Raw genomic sequence first — 15,244 nt, 5'->3', positions numbered from 1 at the left:
GTTTACAGATGCCCGCCACCATGCCTGGTTAATATTTTGTATTTTTAGTAGAGACAGAGTTTCTCACTGTTGGCCAGGCTGGTCTCGAACTCCTGACCTCAGGTGATCCACTCGCCTCAGCCTCTCAAAGTGCTAGGATTACAGGCATGAGCCACCGTGCCCGGCCTAGTGTTTCCTTCTATCGCTTGTGGAAATCATACTATCATATCTATTATGTGGTCAGTCTTCAACACTAGGTTTGATTGACTCAAAACCTTGGTATTCTTACACATCCAGCATAAGGTCCTTGATATTCTTGGAACTCCAGCATGATTCCTCTGTTTCCTAAACCCTAGCTATTTTCTAGGACCCAAGTAGCCTTGAATTTTCTTAGTTCTGGGTGTCAGACTTCAGACTCAGCCTCTTCCATAAGTCTGAAAAATTTCTCTATATTTTACTTATCCAATGTGATATTTTAATTTTTAAAAACTCTTTGCTAAAGCATAAAATGTTTGATAAACATGATGCAAGGTCTTATTGAAATTCATTTGAAAGAGCCCCCTGAAAGTATAAAATAACCATATTTCTCTGACTTTGATTACTTTCACACATCTAATTATGAGGTACAGGAAGATTTCTTGTGTGTAGAGCTCAATAGGAATGGTTTAAGGATGCTGGAAAACCAGTGCAGCTGTCATGGTGATACCTCTCCAGCTGTGAGGACAGAGGGAGTGGGATGAGAATAGTCTTTCCTCCTTGGAGCTTTCAGATGCCTGGCAGCAACCAATCTGTGCCCAGAATCCTAGGGGCAAAGAAGAGGAAGTAGCTAGGTAGCAGCCTAATAACATTTTGCTTAAGCCATCTGGTTCTAGAATGTGATACGCAATGCTTGAGGAATATAGAGTAGGCAGGAGAAATGAGGGCTTTTAACATCAATAAGAAAAAAAAATTCAATTTGAAAAATGTTCTGACTCACCTTTGGCTACCTTTTCTAAGCCCTCTTTAAGTCAACCCTGATTATTATTTAAAATATAATACTTTTACAATAAACATAATATTTGATACTGGTAATCATATTAGTAACAGAAGTGGAATTGAACAAGTGATTTGAAACTAGAGGTTTGGTAATAAGGGAAGAGAGCCTTTGTATTTTGAAATAATCGTGAGTATCTGTTAAAATAGTACTTCCAGGTTTTGCTGTCTTCCGCCGCCTCATCACCCTTTTCCCAACCCCCATCCTGGGCAGGCCCTTATATAATCACCTTTACTTTAATCAGGCAACCTTTTATAGAATGAAATTCCTTGATGAGAAACTGCAGTTCTCTGTTTCAAAGAGCAACGGTGTAGACTGCATGTTGTTGTTAGCAGTGGTAGTGTTACATGACATTTCAATGGACTATAACAAGGTTTTCCTTTTCTCCCTCCCCACCCCTGCAAGAAAGGCTCTTGAGGGGAAAGAAGATCAAATATATCAAGTCTACAAAAGTTTCAGACATATTCTCAATGAATATACTTCCAGATCATTTTGTCCTTTATTTTCATAGTTTGCCTTTGAGTATTGATGATAAACTGTTACCCAAACATCAACTCACAATGATTCCCTAACCTAGGCTTTGTGGGAGTAAACAAAAAGGATCCCAGGAACCCTCAGGTAGCTGAGTGCACTTTTGTTAACTGAAGACTTACGAATCTTGATATTATTTGGATATTTGTCCCTGCCCAAATCTCATGTGGGAGGTGGGGCCTGGTGGGAGGTGTTTGGGTTGTGGGAGCAGGTGCTGTCTTCCATAGTGAGTTATCATAAGATCTGGTCATTTAAAAGCATGTGGCACCTCCCCACCCACCCTTTCTCTCACTTGCTCCTGCCATGTGATGTGCCTGTTCCCCTTTGCCTTCGACCAAAATTGTAAGCTTCCCGAGGCTCCCTAGAAGCAGAGCAGATGCCAGCACCATGCTTCCTATAAGGCCTGAAGAACCATGAGCCAATTAAACCTCTTTTCTTTGTAAATTACCCAGTCTCAGATATGTATTAATAGCAATGCAACAATGCCCTAACACAAATGTACTCCTTGTATGCAGAGGATCTGAGAGAAAGGAGAGATATTCAGTAGAACTGTGTGTGTATAGGGAGATGTGAGCATGTGGATGTTTGCATGGTTATTTGTGTTTGGAGAGGCAGGCAATTTTAGGAAAAGATACAAGCGTAAATTGGGCACTGAATAATAATCCTTTCATCATTAAAGTCGTAGAATTTCAGGGTGTTTGCAATCTTGATGAAGTCATAGATCTTAACTTTGCTCAGTTTTTTCATTAAAATGGGTGTCATGCATGTACAGTAAGTAAGTTAGAGAAGTCTTTGAGTGCTTTACAAAGTATAAAACGCATTAATAATGTTTTTTAAAAAATTATTATGCCTATTATCCTAAAGTATATATCCATCTTCTCTAACATTCCAAGAAAACAAAACAACACAAAAATATTTACTTTGAAAATCCTGGTGAACTTGTCTCTTCTCTAGCCTGTCTTTCACTTCCTGCCAGAAAATTCACTGATTTATCATAAGAAACTTAACTTTAACCTTACAAGATTCTGGCTTAAGACTTAAATATATAAACTATGTGTTGAAAATATCTCCCTAATTATGGGATAATAAAGTTTCAGAAGACAAGGATATTAACATCAACCCCATTCTATCTTAGGAGCACTAACTCAGAAGTTGGGTTGGCTAAAATTTGAATCTTGTTCTTACTATTTGCCCTTGTATAATCTACCTAATATTTCCTTGCCTCAATTTTTGTCATCTGTATCTGAGAAGTAAGAATTACTTTCTAGGATTCTTGAAAAAATTTAATACATGTAACTCAATAATAATATCTAGTAAATAGTCAATTCTTAACATTTAGATTTATTATAAATTGTTTAAGTCTGTTTTCTACAATTTGAGTCTTTTCAACCTCCTCACTTTATGATCAATAGTCATAAAAGAGTGACATCAATATGAGTTTAATCCCCATAATTCTTAAATTATTAAGGTTTGATCAATTGTGTTAATATCCTGGTTTCCAGTTATTGACTTTGGCTTTGTAAAACACATCTATCTGAAGTATCTATCCAATAGCAGATGTACCTGAAACTTTTCGGCATTAGTTTCTTAGATTCTGCTCTTCTCCAAAGATGGCTGCAGATTTTCTGAACTGGTTCAATGCCTTTTTTTTTCCTCTGGAATTTTAGCTTCACAAATTGTAGATATGATAAATCTGTAAGAAATTGATGAGGAAATTAGAGGGCAGCCGGAACTTAATATGGTGCTGAGCATGAGAGAGTCCGAGGAAAACAGGATGAATTGATTAAAAAAATAAAATGCTCCAAATAATGTTTATGAAGGCAGTCAGAAGATTGTTTAATGAGCTCCAGGAAAACAATCTGAAACAGAGGAAGGAGCAAAACGAGTCTCCAAGTGTGGTATTATATGCCAAAGAATTAGCAAAGACATCTTACCTTCACATTCCTTAGGAGCAGTCTCAGTGATTTAACATGTCACAGAGATTTTAATGACACACTACTGAAACTTTAATTAATTTTTCCATCCATATGCAAGCACTCAATTAAATCTCTGCCTCCTCCCCATATGCTCTAAGACTTGCTAGTTACATTTCAATTTGATGCATCGGTGCAGAGGTATAATGCTAGGAGTGGTTTTATTTACAAATGAGATCAAAAGAATATAAGATTTTTTAAGAATCTGAATTGCTTAGTAGAATGGGAAAGACACAAAACCTATTGCATCACTAGATCTCAATCAGGGATGATTTTCCTCCCCCTTCTCTGGGAATACTTGGCAATGTCTACAGACATTTTTCATTACCACAACTGTGTTAGTCCTATTAGCATTTAGTGGGTATAAGGGAAGGTATGCTGCTAATTATTCTTTGGTGCACAGAACACCCTCTCACAACAAACTATCAGGGTCTTAGCAGTGCCAACATTACTAATACCCTGTAATAAGTAGTTATTTATGAAGCATTTGCTTTGTACTGAGTAAGCCCCATTATTTCTAACTATATATAAATAATAACTGTCTCTTTTAAAATTTATTTCACTGGAAATTAAATGATCTAGTTGAGTTCAACTCTATAATAGGCAAGGCAGGAGGTAGAGTGGGATAGAAGGAAGGCTTAGGAGTCTGTTTATCTATCAAATAGATGGCATATATTAGAAATGAGAAATGGGGAAAAGAAAACATTTTCTTATGATTTGATAGTGAACTGACCATTTTGAAAATAATCGTAAGGAAGACAGAAATTCATGTTGAGGATGGCACCTTTGCCTGCAATTATAACCAAAAGATTTAAGAAGGAATTGAAATTTTACTTAGTAGGTTTCTAAAAAATACTATTATTTTAGTAGTCTTCTGGCACTTGTTTTTTTTTTTTTTTTAAATCTTAGGTGACAGAAGCCTTCTAGAAATATAGTCAGGGTAAGGAGTTTCAGGTAGAGACTCAACAAGAAGGGCTCCTGTTTCTTCCTCACTATTGTCTTTGCTCTCAGCATCTCTATGAATGAAAAGTCGGTGAATAAAATCTGACAGCAGATATAAAAACTTTCTATGAAGACAGATAATATTTAACAAAGACAGATATATGCTTGAAGAAAACTCTTGAAAATAGTAGATCAGGAGTTTTTTCAGATATCTGAAAAAATACATTTAGGCAAATACAAAGAAAACACTTTTTTGTCCCAACTTACTAGAAAGACAAGCAGAAAAAAGAATTCAAAAGTCTGTGACTTAAAAATTAGTTTATATAAGATGCTGCAAAGCTTGAATCATGCCCAGCCTCTTTTATCTTCAATGGCACAGAATGCAGATGATATAGACTCCCCACAAGTAAAAAGTCTCTTCTAGGGAAAATAAGAAATTAAGGATAAACACTTCCCCAAATGCCCTCCAATTTTTTTTTTTTTTAAATCAAATGGGGATAGATCTTCCCCTGTATAGGAGGAGGTCATCAATTTTAGAGACTAGTTCCACCTTAATGAGTTAATATCTCCAATTTCACCCACTGCTCCTCCTGAATCTTCTGGGAATCATGGGTTAGCAGTTTGGTTTGGGGGCTAAAAATTTCCAGAAGACTAATAAAATAACTTATATGAGTAAATTACTTAAGATAACTCTAAGATCTCACTTTATATTAGATTATCTTCCCATCTTTACTCATTTTTTATCCATATTGTCTAATATATATTATGTAATCTTATATACATTAAGTGGCAGAAATAATCCCAAGCTACAATGTCAATTATAGAGATATTCCTTTTAGTTGTGCATGGACCTTCTAATTTTATCAAAATCAAAGGAGAAATTATTTAAAATTTATAAACATAAAAAATATCAAATTTATCTTGGAAGGCGAAATCTAAAGTACAAAAAAGTTCAATATTTATTATATTACACATCAATATAGTCTAGTATAGTCTAGTCTTACTCAGATACTCAGAGTTAAAGTTCCTTCAAGTTGTTTTTCCATTTCAGCACCTGTCAAGTTGAATAAATCGCATATTCCATGCTGTTTAAAAAGTCTAAATATTTAAAGGCATACAAGATTAACACATTATTGGCCCTAAATTTCAACTGATAGACCTTAGAGCAGTTACCCTAAGAAAAATGACTTTCTTTGAAGCCAATATTTAGTCTAATCCAATTTGTGCTTTTCATTCCTGAAGAACATAGACTTCATAATACAAGAGTAGACTAAGAAATACTTCGTTTACAGTTTCCAGTACATGTACCTATGCCAGTTTTCCAGAGCTTATGGCCTGTAAAATTTTAATAAATTAAGAGAAATCACTTACTAAGAAGTTAATAATTGCATTGAGAATGAAAGGTACCTATAGGGTATCACTTCCTGGGGTGATTAATGGTGATATTTAATATCTATTTTTGTTTCTCTTTTCTGCATACATGTTGAGATTACACTTTGTAGCACTCTTGTGATAATGTAGCTCCATAAGACTGGTCATGGTTAATAATTTGTGAGCAGGAGTAATGTGTGTCACTTATGGGACCTTTATTTTTCAGTATAAAATCACCCAGATCTCTATTTTTTTCTGCAAGTCTCTTGGTAATACTCCAGATAGCAGGTGCTCCATCAGCCTGAGTCCCAGAGTAAAGAAGTAAAAAAGGAAACTGATTTTTGAGGTTGGAATAATGCTCTCCATGTTTTGAAGGGGCAAAGCATTTGTCAAAACTATTGTTTGTGTTTATCTGGGAACAGATAAGGTACTGTAGTAGACAAATTTCTAGCCCCCTAAAGCTTTCAGTGTTCAAATTCTCAGAACCTGCAAATATGTTACCTTGCAGGGTAAAAGACTGTGGATGTGATGAAGTCAAGTTTCTGGAGATGGGGAGATTATCCTGGATTGTCCAGGTAGTCCCAATGCAATCAGAAGGGGATTTATAGAAAGAAAATAGGGGTTAAAATCAGAAGGGAAATATGAAAAATGCAGAAGTTGACATGATCCTCTCTGAAAATGGAAGAAGGGGGTACAAGCCTAGGAATGTAGGTAACTTGTAGAAACTAGAAAAAAAAAACAAGAAAACAGATTCTCTCCTGGAACCTCCAGTAAAAATGAAGCACTGATTTTAGTCCTGTAAGAACCACATAGAACTTCTAATCTCCAGAAATGTAAGATAGTATATTTGTGTCATCTAGCTGATTTGTTCTTCCTTGACAAGATTCTAAGCATGATGAAATGTCACAAAAGACATGGATCCAGAAAGTACTTTCCAGGACCATGATGTAAACCAAGGAAAGCGGATAGAGATGAGAGAGTATTGGAACCCATAGAGAAGCAAGTTTCTTTATTAAAGATTATAGTAAAAGCAGCTGGGATAATTAAGAGGCCAAGAAGGAGATGAATAAACTACCTTTGTGAGGCAACCACCAATGCCACCAAGACATTCTGTGTTTTAAGGAGTAAATATATTTTTTAATCAAACCAAATCTTATTTTTATGGTTACTAGAGGATAAACATTAGTGTTAATAGCTCTTTGATCATCTTTTGATAGTCTTTCAACTCACTTTTTGGTAGAGGAATATTACAGTATGGTGTGATTACAGTAAGGGCCACATGTATAACTTGTTTGACTAGAGAAGTGTGCACAGTCTCTCAGGCTGCATATTTTCTTTCCTGCCAGATTGTTTCCAACTGCAGTTATAAGGCTACACTAAAAAAAAAAAGTGAGATAGATTTGGCTCTATCACATTTCTTTGCTATGTTGTTTAGTTGCTGGTTCTTTTTGCTTACCATACATTGAGAACAGAATTCAAATTGTTGACTGTGCAAGATAAGCTCCTATGTGAATAGAATTTTTAGTTTTGCTTCATTAGGAGTGGGCGATTTTATTTTCGGCGAGTGTGATACAGGGTTTTGACGCCATAACGATGTCTTCAGTTTCCAGTACTGTTAGGGATTATTCTCTAGAGTACAAGTACCATAGGCAGAGATCGCCTTTGCCAAAGGTTTTTTCTTATTTTAAGTTCCAAGGTACATGTGCAGGTTTGTTACATAGGTAAACGTGTGCCATGGCGATTTTTAATGATAGGTTGGCCACTCTTAGTTGTTGGAAGGATTATTTGTCACGGTGCAGACACGAGTTAGGGTAGACAAATATTTTAATGGAGATGATCATACTTTTCATGTATGGGAATTGTTCAGTTGTAGCCAAAATCCAGGGTAATTCTATAGTCTGTTTTCAATATCATGTGTCCCCTATCCATCAGCATTTTGAGTTTTAAAAGAAAAAGATGCTGACTGGGATACAGTAACTTGAAAAAATCAAAACCTTTGGATATCTCTAATACTTTCAGATTTGGGGGATTTGCTACACAAAGCATGAGCCATGGAGGGACATCACTACATGGGAGCTTGTTAGATATATAGAAGTATATTTAAATCCTACACTATGTTAGTGTGTTCTTGAATCACTATAAAGAAACACCTGAGACTGGGTAATTTATAAAGAAAATAGTTTGATTGGCTCATGGTTCTGCAGGCTGTACAGGAAGCAAGGCACCATCACCTGCTTCTGGTTGGCAAGATTTCTATTGTGGCAGAAGGTGAATGGGTGCAGGTGAGTCACATGGCAAGAGCCAGACCAAGGGGGTGGGGAGGGGGGTGCTACATTATTTTAAACAATGAGATCTCATGTGAACTAACTCAGCAAGAACTCATTTATCACCAAGGGGATGGTGTTACGTTCCAATGACCTCCGATCAGGCCCCACTTCTAGCATTTGGAATCACATTTCAACATGAGATTTGGAGGACACAAATATCTAAACCATATCACACACCAAACTTACATACTCAGAATCTGTATTTTAACCAAATCCCCAAGTGATTAACATGTACACTAAACTTTGTTAACCATTGTTTTATACTTCTCATTCTAAGCAGTGACATTACTAATGAAAATTAGGTACTTTTATTCTAAGATTCAAGGCTGATTTTCTAAATGCTGGCTTGGAGGTGCTACTCTCAGACCAGAGGACAGTGTGGTCCTGAAGAAGCATTACGACTGAATGTAGAGTGGGATTTCCGGCACTAACTGCCAAAGAGAATCACCAGGTATGAGAGGTTGTCACAGACAAACTTAAAAAGCCATTTTCTTAACCTCCTTGTTTTGGACTAAAGTCAATTTAGTTACTTGCCTGAGGCATCAAATTAAAAGGAGGTGTGGAAAACTGAAATCGAGATAAATAATACTTTAATGTAGTACCTTGTCCTCGGAGGTGTGGAAAACTGAAATCGAGATAAATAATACTTTAATGTAGTACCTTGTCCTCACTTGAATCACCCTAATCTTGGCCCTGACTGAGATGCTGACATGTCTAAAATCTCATTTGTGGAAAGATCTAAAGATAAAACTTCCACAAATGTGGACATTCTTACTGACCCATACATTTTGTGTTATTATTTAAAAAAAAATACATAAGTACAATAATAAAAATAAACTCTGCTGCCAAAATTCTCCATTTTTTTGCTAGTGAAAATCTAATAAACATTCTCCACATAATGCAATTGAATCTTTATGGAATAGTAGACACTGCATTTAAAAATGTATTCGATGATTTAGCAAATAAACTCTTTTAGACACCAGGCTTACTGCACTGTTACATTTTTACTGTAAGAAGTAACTCTTCCTTTAAAAAATTTTCCTAAAGACCTTTGTTCTTGTTTTAATTTTTTAGAGTAGAAATATAGGTGAGATCAAGCCTGAATGTTTCTAGAAATCTAAGCAAGCAGTATTTAGAAGTGAAATATAGGGTAGAGTTTACTGCTATATGGTTGAGTTGTGAGTCCCCAGCTAATAGAACCAAAGGACTTTGATAAAACAGGTGATTGTCAAGAAGAGGCTTATTTCACCAGCAGTGAGCATGCCATAAATAACCACACACATGAGAGGTAGAAGAAGCAAATACTATTGCTGCATGTCTTGGTCAACGATAGATCCCGGAGAATTTGTGAAGTTTTGTGGAACAATCAATGCTATGATATCAATGTAGAAGTCAATGTACACTATGCTTAATTCAACTGCTATCTGAAGTTGATCCTGGGATGCTGAGTATATTATTCTGTTTTCATGCTGCTAAAAAAGACACACCCAAAACTGGGAACAAAAAGAGGTCTAACTGGACTTAAACAGTTTGTGGAGGCCTCAGAATCATGGTGGGAGGCAAAAGACACTTCTTACTTGGCAGCGGCAAGAGAAAATGAGCAGGAAGCAAAAGTGGTTTAAACCCCTCATAAAACCCATCATCTCATCAGACTTATTTACTATCACGAGAATACCACAGGAAAAACCAGCCCCCATGATTCAGTTACCTTCCCCTGGGTCACTCCTACAACATGTGGGAATTCTGGGAGATAAAATTCAAGTTGAGATTTGAATGGGGACACAGCCAAACCATATTAGTGAGGCAAAATTTTAGTGAGGTACATATATTGACTCGTTTATCCTTATTTCCAGAAGGCATATGTTTTTCATCAGTAGGCATGATGTGGCTCAGAATGTGGATTGACTTAACATCACTGCATATATAGTCTTCTGGATTGACCAATATGTAATTCTTATTAGACTCCCCCATTTCTCAATGACCCACCCTTTCTTCATGGACAAAATCTTACCTTTTGTCTGGTATACTGACACTTCACTTTCAGGTCTTAAAACATCTTTCCAACTTTATCTTCCATTAATTCCCAGTCTAAAATCTTCACACACATTAATCAACTCATTGACTCTACAGAATCTGATGTTTGTGTTTTCATAACAAAATTGCTCTTTCACTATATTCTATACTTATTTCTGAAATCCTGGTCTGATCAAGGCTTTTCCTCTTCCAGCTACAATTTTCTGACCATCCAAATACAAGGTGGTCTCATTCTCCTTTCATTTCTTATATATGAGCATTCACATAAGTAGTAAGAATTTATTACCTTTTCAATAATGACATATTTTACTGTAATTTTGCTTTTTTTCCCCCAATAAGTGTGCTGTATGCTTTCTCAACTAACATGGAACACTTTCAAAGTTAGTCACATAGTCATCTTTCTTTATAATCTCCAAAATACATTTTGGGCTACAGCAGCACTAGGCTTTTCTCAGATCTTCAGCTCATAGAAATAAACCTCCATCCACATAATTTGCCATTAATTAGATCCATCCATCTAATTTACTCATTTTCCGTTCCCCTGCTATAAACCCATAAAAACTGAAGTCCTTCCTGATGCCTTTCTCCTCCTTACATTCTACATAGAATTTAGGTTTAGAATGTATTAGATATTTCACTAAAAAACTTATCATTTGTTTGTGTCTTCTCTGATTTCTTTGAGCAATGTTTTGTAATTCTCATTATAGAGATCTTTCACCTCCCTGTATTCCTTGGAAGAATCAATATCATTAAAATGGCTATTTTGCCCAAAGAAATGTACAGATTCAACAGTATGCATATCAAACTATCAATGATATTAATGATATTTTTCACAGAACTTGAAAAAAATATTTTAAAATTTATATGGAACCAAAAAAAAAAAAAAAGAGCCTGAATAGCCAAGGCAATCCTAAGCAAAAAAACAAAGCTGTAGGAATCACATTACCCAACTTTATACTACGAGGCTACAGTGACCAAAACAGCATGATATTGGTACAAAAACAGATACATAGACCAATGGAACAGAATAGAGAGCTCAGAAATAAGATGAAACATCTACAACAATCTGATCTTTGCCAAAGCTGCTAAAAACAAGCAATGGAGAAAAGACTCCTTTATTCAATAAATGGTACTGAGACAACTGCCTACCCTTATGCAGAAGACTGAAGCTGGACTCTTTCCTTACACAATATGCAAAAATCAACTCAAGATGGATTAAAGACTTATATGTGAAACCCAAAACTATAAAAATCCTGGAAGACAGCCTAGGCAATACCATCCTGGACATAGGAATGGGCAAAGATTTCATGACAAAGAAACCAAAAGCAATCACAACAAAAGCAAAATTGACAAGTGGAATCTAATTAAACTTGATCATTTATTTTGCTGGGCAGCTCTTAACAGAGTAAGTAGACAACTTGTAGAATGCGAAAAATTACTAAGAAACAATGCATCTGACAAAGGTCTAATATTCAGCATCTATAGGGAACTTAAATTTACAGGAGAAAAACAAAAGTGGGCAAAGGACATGAACAGACACTTCTCAAAAAAGTTCAATATCACAGATCATTAGAGAAATAGAAATCAAAACCACAATCAGTTACCACCTCACACCAGTCAGAATGACCATTATAAAAAGAAGCCCATATCCACTGTTGGTGGGAGTGTAAATTAGTTCAGCCATTTGTGGAAAGCAGTAGGGTAATTTCTTAAAGAGCTACAAGCAGGACTACCATTTGACCCAGCAATCCCATTACTGGGTATATACCCAAAGGAATATAAGCCATTCTGCCATAAAGACACATGCATGTAAATGTTCACTGCAGCACTGTTTACAATAGCAAAGACATGGAATGAACCTAAATATCCATCAATGACAAATTGGATAAAGAAAATGTGCTTCATATACCCTATGAAGTATTATACAGTCATAAAAAAGAACAAGATCATGTATTTGCAGGAATGCAAATTGAGCTGGAGACTATCATCCCTAGCAAACTAACACAGGAACAGGAAACCAGATACCACATATTCTGACTTACAAGTGGAAGCTAAATAATAACTTACGAACACAAAGAAGGAAACAGACACTGGGGTCTACTTGAAGTAGGAGGGTGGGAAGAGAGAGAGGAACAGAACAGATAACTATTGAGTACTGGGCTTAATACTTGGGTGATGTGATAACATGTACAACAGACCTTCACATGTACCAACAAACCTAAAATATTAAACTTATCAGAGCAACTAAATACATAAAGCAAATATTAACAGAACTGAAGGGAACAATAAATAGCAATACAATAATAGTAGAGAACTTCAATACTCCCACTTTAAACAATGGGTAGATTATTCAGGGAGAAAATCAGTAAAGGAACAGCAGATTTACACAGTCTAGACCAAATGGACCTTCTGGATACATACAGAATGTTCTCTTCAACAGCAGCAGAATACACATTCTTTTCAAGTGCACACGGTGAAAAATTGAAAGGAAAAACAAAACAAAAAAATATATCTCTAAATATAAAAAAGAAAAACTACAAAATCAAAGTGCACACAGAACATACTCCAGGATACATCATATGTGAGGTCAATAAACAAGTCTTAACACATTTAAGAAAATTAAAATAATATTGAAAATAGTTTCTGACCACAATGGTATTAAACTAGAAATTAATAAGAGGAAAACTGGAAAATTCTCAAATAGGTGAAAATTAAATGATACACTTCTGAACAACCAGATGGTCAAATAAGAAATTAAGAAAAATAAAATAAAATGTTAAGACGTATAAAAATATGAGGTATCAAAATGTACTGGATGCAGCAAAAGCAGCTCTGAGAGAAGTATATAGTAACAAATGCCTAAATTAAGAAAAACAGAATGATCTCAAGCAACTTAACTTTATAGAATAAAAAACTAGAGAAGAAAACAAATTAAGCAAAATTCAGAAGAATAAACACAATAATAAAGATCAGAGCAGAAATTTAATAAAAAACAGACTAGAAAAACAATAGAAAACATCAAGGAAACTAGGGCCTTTCTTTTTTTTTTTTTTGAAAAGATACAATTGATAAACTTTTAGTTAGACTAAGAAAAGACTAAAAATTATAAATGAAAGACTTTACAATTGACAGAGCAAAACTGCAAGAGATCATAAGACACATGGAACAATTATATATCAACCAATTGACCAAGAAGAAATGAATACATTCATATTAATAGAAACATGCAACTTACTAAGTCAAAATTACAAATAGTCAATGTGAATGAAACAATAACTAGTAAGGAGATTGAATCAAAAAGTAAAAACTTCACAACAAAGAAAAGCCCAGGACCTGATGACCTCACTGACAAATTACACATTTAAAGAATAATTAGGGCGGTCTCAACGGCCTCTGGCGCCGCGAGGTCATGTTCCCGAACAGCATGTTCCATGGGAACCGGTACAAGCAGACTCTACAGTGCTCTCGTCAAGACACTGAACAGCAGCGCTGCCTCCCAGCACCCAGAGTATTTGGTGTCACCTGACCCAGAACATCTGGAGCCCACCGATCCCAAAGAGCTTCTTGAGGAATGCAGGGCCATCCTGCACACCCAACCTCCCCGGTTCCAGAGGGATTTTGTGGATCTGAGGACAGGTTGCCCTAGTACCCACCCGCCTGCCTATCAGGTTTATGCAGTGGAACATCCTTGCCCAAGCTCTTGGAGAAGGCAAAGACAACTTTGTACAATGCCCCGTTGAAGCACTCAAATGGAAAGAAAGGAAATGTCTCATCCTAGAAGAAATCCTGGCCTACCAGCCTGATATATTGTGCCTCCAAGAGGTGAACCACTATTTTGACACCTTCCAACCACTCCTCAGTAGACTAGGCTATCAAGGCACGTTTTTCTCGAAACCCTGGTCACCTTGTCTAGATGTAGAACACAACAATGGACCAGATGGCTGTGCCTTATTTTTTCTTCAAAACCGATTCAAGCTAGTGAACAGTGCCAATATTAGGCTGACAGCCATGACATTGAAAACCAACCAGGTGGCCATTGCATAGACCCTGGAGTGCAAGGAGTCAGGCTGACAGTTCTGCATCGCTGTCACCCATCTAAAAGCATGCACTGGCTGGGAGCGGTTTCGATCAGCTCAAGGCTGTGACCTCCTTCAGAACCTGTAAAACATCACCCAAGGAGCCAAGATTTCCCTTATTGTATGTGGGGACTTCAACACAGAGCCAACAGAAGAGGTCTACAAACACTTTGCTTTCTGCAGCCTCAACTGGAACAGTGCTTACAAGCTGCTGAGTGCTGATGGGCAGTCAGAACCCCCATACACTACCTGGAAGATGCAGACCTCAGGGGAGTGCAGGCACACCCTGGATTACATCTGGTATTCTAAACATGCTCTAAATATAAGGTCAGCTCTCGATCTGCCTACTGAAGAACAGATTGAACCCAACAGGCTACCTTCCTTCAATTATCGTTCAGACCACCTGTCTCTAGTGTGTGACTTCAGCTTTACTGAGGAACCTGATGGACTTTTATAAATACTTGCTTTTGTCTTTTTAATCACAAGAGTCTTAACGGGATGTTTCAGGAAACAAATAGGATATGACAATGCCAGAGGAAGGATAGAAACATGGAAGGTTCTATCATTTCGTTTTCTGTTGCCAGCATGCCCTTGGAAAATACACCCTTTAGTTCACAGATCTTTTCAATTAAAACCTATAGCAAAAAAGGTGTTTGCACTCCAAAAAAACAAGAATAGTTAGCACCAATTCTTCTCAAACTTCTCAAAAAGACTGAAAAGGAGGGAAAATTCCCAGTTATTTTTACAAGGTCAATGTTTCCCTGATACCAAAGTCCAACAAGGACACCACAAGAAAATTGAATTACAGGCCAATATCCCTGATCATAGATGCAAAAATCCTCAAAAAATACTAGCAAATTGAATTCAGCCACACATAAAGAGAATTGTACAATATGATCAAAAGTGGGATTTATGCCTAGAAGACAAGGATGATTCAATACATGCCAATCAAATATGATATACCACATTAATAAGATG

General features: G+C 36.4%; 1 pseudogene; it reads left to right on the top strand.

Annotated features, from left to right (window-relative positions):
• The first annotated feature begins 6,743 nt into the window (after positions 1-6,743).
• Positions 6,744-14,723, top strand: LOC105527835 (annotated as a pseudogene).
• The last annotated feature ends 521 nt before the right edge of the window (positions 14,724-15,244 follow it).

Source organism: Colobus angolensis, unplaced genomic scaffold (genome assembly GCF_000951035.1).
Source record: "Colobus angolensis palliatus isolate OR3802 unplaced genomic scaffold, Cang.pa_1.0 Scaffold118, whole genome shotgun sequence".
Lineage (NCBI taxonomy): Eukaryota > Metazoa > Chordata > Mammalia > Primates > Cercopithecidae > Colobus > Colobus angolensis.
Note: the sequence above shows the minus strand (reverse complement) of the source record. Positions and strands in the feature narration are given on the sequence as shown.